We start from the raw sequence: 13,320 nt of genomic DNA on the forward strand, positions 1-13,320 counted from the left end.
AATTGCTGAATATACTACTTCGAAATACTCCCTTGAACGTAATTTCCATCATCGTAATAATCGAAGTACATTTGTGTCGAATTCGTAACAGCCGACTATGACATGATAAATTTTTGACAAGGTATGCTTGGAAGATTGGTTGTATATCACGAAAAATAATTACCGGTCATATTGATACTGTTATCCATTCTTCGGTATTTTCAAACGAGTAAAATTTATTACTTGAGTTACTCCGCTTAATGCAAATGTAAACACAACCGTCTTTCAACATCACAAAGACATCGATACAAAGTATACAATCAAACGCAACAAGTTTACTTTTGTAGGTTGTGTATGATTATCCTGCATAACTCATTTCTTACCAAAGCCATATGAAATATATTCATGTTACACGAAAATATTCCCATGCTACAAACCTATACAATGATTGGTGTTGCTTTCAAAATGTTACGATACCTCAAGAACTTTATTGTCTCAATGGGTGTTCATGTATCTTAATAATCAAATAGTTCAACACAGAACTAACACGAACAGAAACATCAGAGTTATTTACACAAAAGTTTGTATGTGTACAGTATGTGAATACCGTGTGTAAGCCCAGCACAATTGTGGTATCCACCCGAGTTTAGTAAACACAATTTACGACACCGAGGTCGCGTCATCTTTCGTAAGACAACAAACCAAGGCTTCAGGATATGTCCATGTCATAGCAATAAATCAGCTACTCCAACAACAGAGTGCATATGTTTTCTAGTTACGGTGCTTACATCTTACACACAAATCAATCTACTTTGCTAACGAAAAGTGGTGAGTCATCATAGGGTTGTCCTCACAACTAAAACATACTATCATACAAAATGGTCGTTATAGTTTGCACACCAACGATACATCGTACAAGTAACAAGTCTCGAGAATCCAGTTATTCAAAAAACGTGAAAGTATTTCTACACCAAGTCGTTATGTTGACGAAGGCGTATATTGTAATATCATGATCGATTTACATTCGTTGGTCACAAACTGTCACTACTCTAAATAATTCTTTTTCACTCAAACACAAACGCATACTTGTCACCATTCGTTTTCATCAAGCACGAGTTCAAGAAACTTACTTACTACGACATGAATTTTTATTTTTATGTTGTGTAAATAGGTAATAATTAATTCAAGTAACACTGTATCAACATCATCGAGTTGTGCTAATAGATTTACATGTGGTCTTGTGGTTTTCGTCGGGACATACAGCACGAACTAACTGTAGACTCCTCTCTGTTGTACAGCTACTCGGTGATCGAAATGCATTAACATGTAAACAACGATCTTGTTTCGTCACACCAAAAATATGTTCACTGTCGCGATACTCCGCACAAGACGTGCATAGCCTTTTCACACTCGTAATAGTATACCAACGTCAAGCGATAACGTTTAACAAGACCAACGACACTGAACCCACGACGTTTACCTATGTAAAATTACCACTTTCACTTGCCAGTCCATCGTTTACCTGACTAGACATATTATTTTCCTTTGGAGATCTGACGTTTACCCAGAGTAAGAAACCATTTTCACTTGTAAATATTTTTTTTTCCTCGGCTAACAAACCTTTTTTCACTTGGAAATATATTTTTTCTCTGGGTAACAAACCTTTTTCACTTGGAAATATATTTTTTCTCTGGTTAACAAACCTTTTCACTTGGAAATATATTTTTTTCTCTGGTTAACAAACCTTTTTCCCTGAGCAACACACCATTTTGACTTGGTGGTCCGTCGTTTACCCGAGTAAAAATATCATTTTCTTTTGGAGATCCGGCGTTTACCTAGTGTAACAATACATTTTCACTTGGAAAAATACTTTTACCTAGAGTAACTAATCATTTCTCCTGGGTAACAAACCCTTTTCGTCTGGAAAACTATCATTTGCCTGAGTACCAATACAGTTTTCACTTGGAAATCTATCTTTCACCTGGGTAACAATACCATTTTCGTTTTGAAAACTGACAACCACACCGAACAATTTGATATTTTTGTATATTGTTACAACGACAGTGACAAAATATACACCAACAACGACTCCGATACATTTGTCTAATCAAATATTCACTTGCTCTGATGCATCCCATCAAAATCATTGGTTACTCGCATGCAATAACAATGTGCTGTTGTACATCGATATGTATGTTTTCGTAATTGGCGAATAAAGGGGTTTCCGATATGTCCGCGATGTCCGGGTTCGCGCTTTGGATTTTCCAGAGTCAAAATGTCTGAATAAAACACCTCCTCGACTTTGGTAACTGGTTGGTACACGGATAATGATGTTCGGAAAACGGATGAATTTATGTTCCCCATCGCGCTAACAACTCCGGGTTACTTGCACATTCTTGCGTGCGGGTGAGGGTGAGACAAGGGGAATCCCCCAAAACATGCCCTATCGCTCAACCGGTGCCTTGTGGGTATAGTGATCGCTGATGAGGTGACGTCTCACCCTCACCCGCACGCAAGAATGTGAACACAACCAACACCGAAAATGATAAACACGTTTCACATTCTTGCGTGCGGGTGAGGGTGAGACGTCACCTCATCAGCGATCACTATACCCACAAGGCACCGGTTGAGCGATAGGGCATGTTTTGGGGGATTCCCCTTGTCTCACCCTCACCCGCACGCAAGAATGTGAAACGTGTTTATCATTTTCGGTGTTGGTTGTGTTCACATTCTTGCGTGCGGGTGAGGGTGAGACGTCACCTCATCAGCGATCACTATACCCACAAGGCACCGGTTGAGCGATAGGGCATGTTTTGGGGGATTCCCCTTGTCTCACCCTCACCCGCACGCAAGAATGTGAAACGTGTTTATCATTTTCGGTGTTGGTTGTGTTCACATTCTTGCGTGCGGGTGAGGGTGAGACGTCACCTCATCAGCGATCACTATACCCACAAGGCACCGGTTGAGCGATAGGGCATGTTTTGGGGGATTCCCCTTGTCTCACCCTCACCCGCACGCAAGAATGTGAACACAACCAACACCGAAAATGATAAACACGTTTCACATTCTTGCGTGCGGGTGAGGGTGAGACAAGGGGAATCCCCCAAAACATGCCCTATCGCTCAACCGGTGCCTTGTGGGTATAGTGATCGCTGATGAGGTGACGTCTCACCCTCACCCGCACGCAAGAATGTGAACACAACCAACACCGAAAATGATAAACACGTTTCACATTCTTGCGTGCGGGTGAGGGTGAGACAAGGGGAATCCCCCAAAACATGCCCTATCGCTCAACCGGTGCCTTGTGGGTATAGTGATCGCTGATGAGGTGACGTCTCACCCTCACCCGCACGCAAGAATGTGAACCGTCGCAGACGATGATTCGAATACCGACAAATTCTCACTTATTTCTGATCCCACCCTAATCCTTTGCGAAGTTGACGCTTATTCGAAAAGGTGTGAAATTATTGTAAAACCCTACGTCGCTGACAGGATAATGTATCAGACATAGCGATCTAGTTATAGCACGGGTCGGAATCCATTCGGGTTCTATAGGTAAATTGAGATAATCCGAAACCGAATATTTTGACTTTGGCGTATTGTGAATTGAAATAGGATTGACTAACAAGACTACCAAATTTCAACCCGGTCATATTTAGAAATTATACGCATATTGATTTGAAACAAGTAATGAAACCTTACAACTCTATTCACGATCTGGCTTTCTGTTTGTCAAAGAGACATTTTAACATCTTACCATACTCAAAAGAATTATTCATAATATCAACCGGTGTTAAAAATAGAGTTTTCACTTATTTGATTATACCACTACAACTCGCAAACTTGAATTAAGTCATCCTTGTTGTATTCGTATGATCGGTCTTTTTTAATCAATTGTAAAGATCGTTACTACACTGCAAGACAAAGTATTTACTAATCGGTACATATACGACTTTGTAACACGAGAAATGGTCAAGTGATTGTGAGCCTCACAGCTCAGTAGTGCCCTCTCTGGTTGGATTTTCCCCTAGTGTCTTGATAGTCACTTGTTGAAGTTTAGTCGCTTTGTTGCTTGTAATATCATTGGATCAGTGATTGAAGTTAGGCTAAATTTAGGGATATAATGTACCATAGGGCATTATTTGTATTGTGTAAGTATTGTATAAGTTTAGGCCATCATTCAGGTGATTGTATTTTGTTTAGATTGTAAGTTTAGAGCCTAGAGAGTTAACTGTTGTTAACCGCTATTGTGACTGTTGCCTCGACGTTGACGTGATCTTTCTATGTAGTAAATTGCTATCCTATTCTGTAATTATTTTGAGTTACATTTGACCGGGTCTCAAGGGCAGGCTCGGATTGTAGGAAGCAAAGAAAGTGAGGTGGTAGTCTCAATTCGAGTTGGCAAGCTACTCGACAAGCCTAAATTGTTACAGCCAAAACTCTAATCAAGTAAATATAACGAACTATCGTTTGAGCTAGGCAACGACCAAAACGTCCGTTATATTTAAGTTAACAACAATCTCAGAAGTAATTTGAAGACTATCAAAACGGCAACCTTTGATAGAAACGGTCGTCCACAATTTGATATATCCAAGTCTATTGTATAGACTTGGCCATTGTTGAATATCAATTGCTGCAAGTGGAGTACCGGTATTGTACCATTGACAACTGCTAGTTGCATTCGAAGAGCTGACATTGAATTGATTGTTAGAATCAGCTTTAGTAGCAGTTGATACAAATTCGTAAGTCTATTGAGGCTGGTGTTCCCAATAGAAAATTTGACTGCTAAGCCAAGGGTTCTCAGCAGAAGTATTTTGCATTTGAATGAGATATAGGTTCTCATATGAGGCTAGTGTCCTCCATACATGAAATTGTCCTAGTTGTAATTGAAAGTGGAAGCAAGTTCAGGAGTTGTTAATTGGCCCACCATATGTAATAAGCAAATTAGTTATAGTTCACGCCAGTCAAAACGGTAATGTGCAACTGAGGTTTCCAACGTCTCTCCAATTCGTAACTGATGAAAAACAACAATGACCATGGCAAGAATTAAGTGTGTGTCTGAAGAAGAATTGATTCAGAAGTTGGCCGGACTGCATAGAAGATATGAAAGCATTGAACACGAAATCTTGACCCGAGACGTAAACATCAATCTTCTGAGACATCAAAGTGATCTACAGTGTATGTTTCAAGAATATTCTACACTCTGGAGTTTATACCTCCTCGGAGTCGAAGATGATCTAGAAAAGAGTGCATGTCATAAAGATCATGATAAACAAGTGAGATTTTATCATGAATTCCAAACTAAGTTGGAGAGATGCATGCAAGAAAGATCGAAACATACACGTTCGAATTATATTGGAAGCAGTCGTCATGTGTCTCGGCGATTTGGAAATGCATATTCTGCCAGCATACATGATACTGTAAACGTGAAGAGAAAAGAAGCAATCATCCAAAAGAAAATGGCTCATTTGAAATTAGCTCATCAGTTCAATCGCGAAGTTTTGGAAGATGAGAAATTAATGATTGAACGTAAAACGTCACGATTACGATTGAAGCAAGACTTTGAACTTGCTTGCGTTGAAGCAAGTATTTGGAAATCCTCAGCTAACGTGCACAAGCTACATTCATACTCGCAGAAGAATACTGAAGAAATGCCTGTTTGTCAAGGTACTGCTCTGAAGCAAAGCAGTGTAAATACAGAGAATCCAGTTTCTCCTGCCCTCGTTGGACTTGCTGTGAAAGGCCTTGGCAACACTGCACAAGTATTTGTCAATGGCACAAGCAAAGACAAATCTGATGTGAAAGGTCAGGATGTGGAATGTCCAAGTAATTCTGAAGCTGCAGTATTCAATTCCACTGAAGTCGATGTTATCGTCGATCCTGTCAATGCGTCACACCCAATTGAAGATTGCATCAATGCAAATACTTGTGTTCAGGACCTTGGTATTTTGAAAGGAAACTATGACAACGTTGAGGACTGTGACACAGAATGTTCTCAAACCACGATGGTTAAATTTGACAGTGCTAGGTCTTGTAAATTTCCTGATATTGGAAAGGCGCTGAAGTGTAATCCGGAAGACGTTCTCCTTGGGAACAGAGTTGATAATCATATTCCGGAAGATACATTGTTGTGTGAACACTCAAGTTGTTCACGTGATGCAAAGTTTGAAGGTGAAACCGAATCATCTAATGCGCATGATGAAGTATCAATACTTCACAAGTCAAGCCATCCTGATCCAACTGGTAATGGTCAGGTAGCAAAGATGCCTGTGCAATTTGTGCATAGAGAAGTGACAGGAAATCAATTCACATTTGAGAAACGATATTCTCTTGATGCCAATATTGAAAAGTTGATGACACAGGTGTCAATGGATTGCGCATTGGATTCAAAGTTTGAAGCATGCTCTCGTTCCATAACTGGTGACGATGGGATTCGCGATGTGAGTGCTAATATCCAATCGCAATTGTTGAAGGATCCACAAGGGTATTCTGACAGCACTGAGTTTGATGGAGAAGCATCTCTTTATAATGGGGCTTGTCTTCAAGAGCTTGCTCGGTTTGGTAGCATGGACAAATCAATGTTGGAGTTGGCTACCATTTGGATTGGCACTGACATATTGTCATTATCCTTCTTTTATAAGGAGGTGCAAACCAAAACAGCTTTGGAGACCTTGAAGAAGATTGAGTGTCTGGTGAATGCCATTGTGCGATGTGGATCGAACTCCGATGTCTCCCAAAGAATAAGAGTGGAACCTTTCCTCATGGAGTTCCAGTTTTTCGTTCGTACTTGGTTGATTGTACAGCCAGTAAACAGATGGTTGTTTGAAAATGTTACTTGAAGACTGTTGATATATTTGAGAGATTTACTGAAGTCTCACCAACCTTTTGAAGAACATTTGACTTATATTGATAGTGACATTGTGGCATGAGTTGATTGGTAATTTGAATTACTTTTCTTTGGCTTGATAATATCTCGTGCTATTAGGTTAAGTCGATGTATTCTCGTAATTCCTACATCTGTGGGGGGGAATGTAACACGAGAAATGGTCAAGTGATTGTGAGCCTCACAGCTCAGTAGTGCCCTCTCTGGTTGGATTTTCCCCTAGTGTCTTGATAGTCACTTGTTGAAGTTTAGTCGCTTTGTTGCTTGTAATATCATTGGATCAGTGATTGAAGTTAGGCTAAATTTAGGGATATAATGTACCATAGGGCATTATTTGTATTGTGTAAGTATTGTATAAGTTTAGGCCATCATTCAGGTGATTGTATTTTGTTTAGATTGTAAGTTTAGAGCCTAGAGAGTTAACTGTTGTTAACCGCTATTGTGACTGTTGCCTCGACGTTGACGTGATCTTTCTATGTAGTAAATTGCTATCCTATTCTGTAATTATTTTGAGTTACATTTGACCGGGTCTCAAGGGCAGGCTCGGATTGTAGGAAGCAAAGAAAGTGAGGTGGTAGTCTCAATTCGAGTTGGCAAGCTACTCGACAAGCCTAAATTGTTACAGCCAAAACTCTAATCAAGTAAATATAACGAACTATCGTTTGAGCTAGGCAACGACCAAAACGTCCGTTATAGACTTGACATAACCTATTACATTTTGAGTATACGAGATTTGAATGTCTGAACAATAACTGAGAATTAAATGATCACGAGTGAATCCGTATATTACAGCGTAAAAGATGTTGGAATGTCAGCAACTCTGTACGGTCATAGTTACTACCACTAATTTACCCGGCCAACTCGTGATGATCATTCCTGAAATCTACACAAACATGACCACTGACTTGAGTTAACCACAAAACAGCGTCAAGTTTTAAATCCACTTGTAGCTTACGCATTATTTGAATGCGGGGTATGTTTTGTTATAATTGGGTGTACGGATAAAGTATTAGGTCTCGACATCTTACCATCTTACCATATTCAAAGAGGCAACCACGAAAACATTGTCAAGTCAATCCGTTTGTAACTTACCCAACCAACTCAAGCAGTATCAGTATGAAAACAGCCAAGCATACACGAGTCCATACAATCGCTACAATCTAAAATCCATAGCAAGGTCGGTTGTATTCATATCCCAACGCATCTTTTTTATTCAACTTGAAAAGTCGTTACTATTCTGTAAGATAAAGGAATTACTACGCGGTATATTCTGCAAGACAAACTAATTATTACTCGGTATATTTTGTAAGACAAAAGTAATTACTCTTCGGTACAGGGGACTTGAGCTTAACATAATATGTTTGAGTATACGAGATTTGAAAAGTCGAGCAATCTAGTTAAGAATTCATTTCTTATACGATCAAACGCCGGTGCTACATTTAAAGTTATCATGTTGTAAACATCCTTATTGACAAATTGATTTGCCATATGTAATAGTTGATCATGACTTGATTATTAAATTATTCGCGTTAATTAGACCCGGTGTTGTGGTAAAGGTTATGACAACAACAAACTTTTCACTACCGTGGTTATTAACATATTGATTTGTAAAACTATACTTGTCTGAAATGTTCTTGATTTGAAAGATATTCCGTGTTGGTACAAATCACTCTGCGTATTACGGATATCAGAAAATATTTTTACAAATGTAGTTGTTTCCAGTAACCGAGACTAAAGATGAAACAACAATTTCGTTATTCAAACATTGAACACCCGATGCAAAATGCTTTATTGGTCAAATTCTTGACGGCTAATTGAAACGACTACATATAGAGTCAGTATATCACAATTTCATGTCGTTACTATTGAATCCAGCAATTGATACAATTTGTTGTCGGAGTTGTGACAGGACTTGAAACATACACAACTGACAGAGTGTGAAAATACCACTTTGGGTATCGAGTACCGTTTGAAGCGTGTGATCAATACACAATTCCGTTCGCACTCTCTAAGACGTTGTGAAGTCTACAGATTTACACTTCAAGACTTTGATCAACACAGAAGCAATTTAGAATATCCTTACTGGACGCATCCTATTCTACTAGACTTGAGTAATACACAAAACTCATAGCATTAACAAAATCGCAATAGGCGCTACACTGAAATCTACAAAATGTGTTTGTATTGCTCAAAGTAGTGATCATAAATTATCATTTGAATAAGTAATTGTAATCATAAAACCAAACTTGCGAAAGTCATTACCATAACAAAATAATATTGTAGGTTGCTTGCTAAATGTATGCCAGAAATATTTGTAGAACGCTCACGACCAAAGAAATCGGAAATTGTCATTCATCAAAGTAAATGTCGTCACAATACTCTACCACTAAAAGACGTTACTCGTATGTGATTGAATCGCCGGTAATTAACTCGCTAAACCGAACTCCAAATAAATTTTACTCACTCATCGGATATTAAACAGCGTCGCTTAATCGGTGTAGTTCGTTTTTTTTTCTAAATGCAAATCATACCTAGCCAACAGAAAACAATTTTCACTCACCTTGTAATGAAACCAAGTGGTGGGCCTTCGTTTCAATATTTTGTGTCAAATACTTTGCAATAAACACACTGGAGTGGTTGAGCTTTACATCATCAAGCTGTCATCTGTAAATCGAGATCGCATCCGACTTGTAACTGTATCGTTTACCTAACCGAGTTGTGTGCACAGTTTGATATTTTTGTCATTTAGTGATTGCTGAACATACCAAACGATACACATTCACTTCCGACATACTGCATTGATCTCAATTCCCTTTGTCGTGATAATCGAAGTACATTTGTTTCGAATTCGTAACAGCCGACTTTTCTATGACACGATAAATTTCGACAAGTTATGCTTAGAAGATTGGTTGCATATCGCGAAAAATAACATACTGCTCATACTGATACTGTTAATCGGTATTTTCACGCGAGTCGATTTTCAAACGAGTAAAATTTATTACATGAGTTGTTCCGCTTACTATATTTAAATGTAAACTCACCCATCTTTCAACAACAAACAATGATAAAAAAGTACGCAATCAAACACAACACTTTCTACGACACTAATTATTGTTCCACACATCTCATTTCACACTAAGTGTATACGAAAGATATTCATGACACATGAAAATATTCGCTCATGCTACGAACATACGCAATGATTGGTGACGCTTTAAAACTGTTTCGATATCACAAGAACTTTATTGTCTGAATGGGTGTTCATGTATCTTAATCATCAAATAGTTCAACACAGAACTAGTACGAACATAAACATCAGAGTTGTTTACACAAAAGTTTGTATGTGTACAGTATGCGAATACCATGTGTAAGTCCAGCACAATTGCGGTATCCATCCGAGTTTAGTTAACACAAATTTATTACAACGGAGCCACGTAAACTTTCGTGAAAGAAAAGCATACTCACTTCCAGAGGGTTATGTCAACGCCATAGCAGTACTCCAACAACAAAGTACATATGTTTTCTAGTCACGCTCCTTACATCTTTCACATAGATCAAACTACTTTGCTAACGAAAAGTGGTGAGTCATCATATGGTTATCCTCACTAGTAAAACATACTATCATACAAAATGGTCGTTATAGTTTGCACACCAACGGTACATCGTACAAGTAACAAGTCTCGAGAATCCAGTTATTCAAAAAGCGTGAAAGTATTTCTACACCAAGTCGTTATGTTGACGACTTGGTGCAGGAGAAACACTTTAACGTTTTTCAATAACCAGAATCTTGAAACATGTTGCTTGTGTGATTTACAGCTGGTGCACAAAGGTTAGCGACGTTTTTTAATATAGTTCCACTTTCTAGTTGTTTTGATGTGAGGCTCGGTGCTTCTCGTTAGTAAAGTAAATTGCTTTGTGCGTTAGATTTGTAAGTAAGTCGAATACATACTCTTTTGTGGAAGTAACTGTATTACTGCAATATCATTGGTAGGTCTCTGAAGCAGTCACCGTGGTTTTAATTTTGAAAGATGTCGCGAAGTCGGTATAATGTTTTCTAAAAGTCAAACTCGGACGGATATCATGGCTATGTAGGACTTACGATAAACATTATACTTATACAACTATGTTACAAGAACTATGATATTTCTGTAAGTACTATAGTCGTGTGTTGGATTATTTGAATATTTAGATACGTAACCATTCGTATGAAAAAGTTCTTGTGACATCAGAACAGTTTGTAGAGTCAAACCAATCATTCAGTTTCGTAGTGTGAGGATATCGAGTAAAGTCGATTACTTTGTGTGATGTAAATATCCTTCGTACTTTTGTAAGAGTTGTGAGGATGATCATTCGTATCCTACGAGGTAGCTAGTTGATACTACAAAATATTGAATGATCGCTAACACACTGAGTTCATAACCCAAGATAGTGAAAATTGTGTACTCTTAGACTAACATAATTCGTATCCAGCAAACGATAGACACCAAAGGTTCGACGGAGTTTAAATCTAGATTGTATTAAGCGAAGTGATGAGTATCTCCAGTAATAAAATCGAAACGACCAAAACAAATTTTCTGTGTCTTGTAAATAACTATTTGGTATGATATTACTTGAGTGTGTGACAATTCGTATCCGTCGAGGTTGAATGTTTAGCCATATCGAAATGAATCCAGATCACATGAAGTATACATTAATCACAATAGAATCGACGAGAATGTTAACCACGTAGAGTGTGTTTGTTTAAAAGTTATCTCCAATACGGTTACTTCGATCGGTATTGATTCCATGTCATACAAAAGCATGTAACCTTTGTACAGTTTCGTAGTACGGGAATATCGAGTGAAGTTGATTATTTTTGTGTGACGAAAATATCTTGTATTGATATTGGACACTGGTTTTGTTACCCAAGTGAGTGAAAATTGTTCTTGGCTGGACAGATATGATTAGTATTTAGAAAAAACGACTCACACCGATTAAGCGACGCTGTTTCCTATCCAATGACTGAGTGAAATTTCTCAGGGGTTTGATTTACCGAGTTAATTGTCGGCGATTCAATCACATACAAGTATATGGTCTTTTAGTGACTGATTATTGTGACGACATTTACTTTGACGAATGGCAATGGAAAAATGTCCAATTTCTCTCATCGTGTGCGCTGCACAAATAGTTCTAGTATGTAATCAGTGAACGTCATGTAAATTGACAACGACTCTCAGTAGTTTGGTTAGATGATGGAGGTTCAAATCGATATCGCTACTACGAACAGCAATACAAACACATTTTTGTAGATTTCAGTGTAGCGCACATTTCGATTTTATTAACGCTGAGAGGTTTCTGTATTACTCAAGTATAGTTGAATGGGTGGTGCCTAGCAAACATATTCCAATTTACTTTTGTAATGATCAAAGTGAGTGTGAAATGATGCGAACGGATTAAGCATTAATCAAATGGTGGTATGTCAATTCACCTAGTGTGATATCTTGACACCAGGTAATGCGCGAAAGTGTTTCAATTCTCACCGACAATAAAGTATTGCCCCGGTTATTGTTCAACAAAGGAAATTGTTGTTTCATCTTTAGTCTTGTTTAATGCAGACATTTGTAAAATATTTCCTGATATCCACAATACTCTGTGTGGTTTGTACCAAGGCTGAATAATTTTCCAATCGAGAACATTTTAGACACACATAGTTTACAACTCAATATGTTAATAACAATGGTACTGAAAAGTTTGTTGCTGTCACAATAATCTTTACCACAACGCCGGGTCTAATTAACGCAAATAATTTAATAGTCAAGTCATGATCAACTATTACATATGTCAAATCAATGTGTCAATCCTTATGTTTACATCATGATAATTTTCAATATAACACCTGCGTTCGATTGTAAGAAATGAATTCTCAACATGTTGGGCAGACTTTCAAATCTCGCATACTCAAACATATTATGTTAATCTCAAGTCGCGGGCACCGAGAAGTAATTACTTTTATCTTACAAAATATACCGCATACTAATTTCTTTGTCTTACAGAATAGTAACGACTTTTCAAGTTGAATAAAAAAGACATGTAGGGATATGAATACAACCAGGTTTGTTATGGATTTTAGGTTTTAGTGCTTGTATGGATTCGTGTATGTTTGGCTGTTTTTCATATTGATACTGTTGAGTTGGTCGGTTAACGGATTTACTTGACAATGTTTTCGTGGTTGATTCTTTGAATATGGTAAGATGGTCAGATGTCGAGACGTAATACTATGTCCGTGAACTCAATTACAACAAAACATAACCAGCATTCAAATAAGCCGTAAGCTACAAGTGGATTTAAAACTTGATGCTGTTTTGTGGTTAACTCAAGTCAGTGGTCATATTTGTGTTGATTTCAGGAATGATCATGACGAGTTGGTCGGGTAAATTAGTGGTAGTAACTATGACCGTACAGAGTTGCTGACATTCAAA

Source organism: Botryllus schlosseri, chromosome 8 (assembly GCF_051294905.1).
Source record: "Botryllus schlosseri isolate E-star chromosome 8, Bs_hap1, whole genome shotgun sequence".
In the NCBI taxonomy this organism is placed as follows: domain Eukaryota; kingdom Metazoa; phylum Chordata; class Ascidiacea; order Stolidobranchia; family Styelidae; genus Botryllus; species Botryllus schlosseri.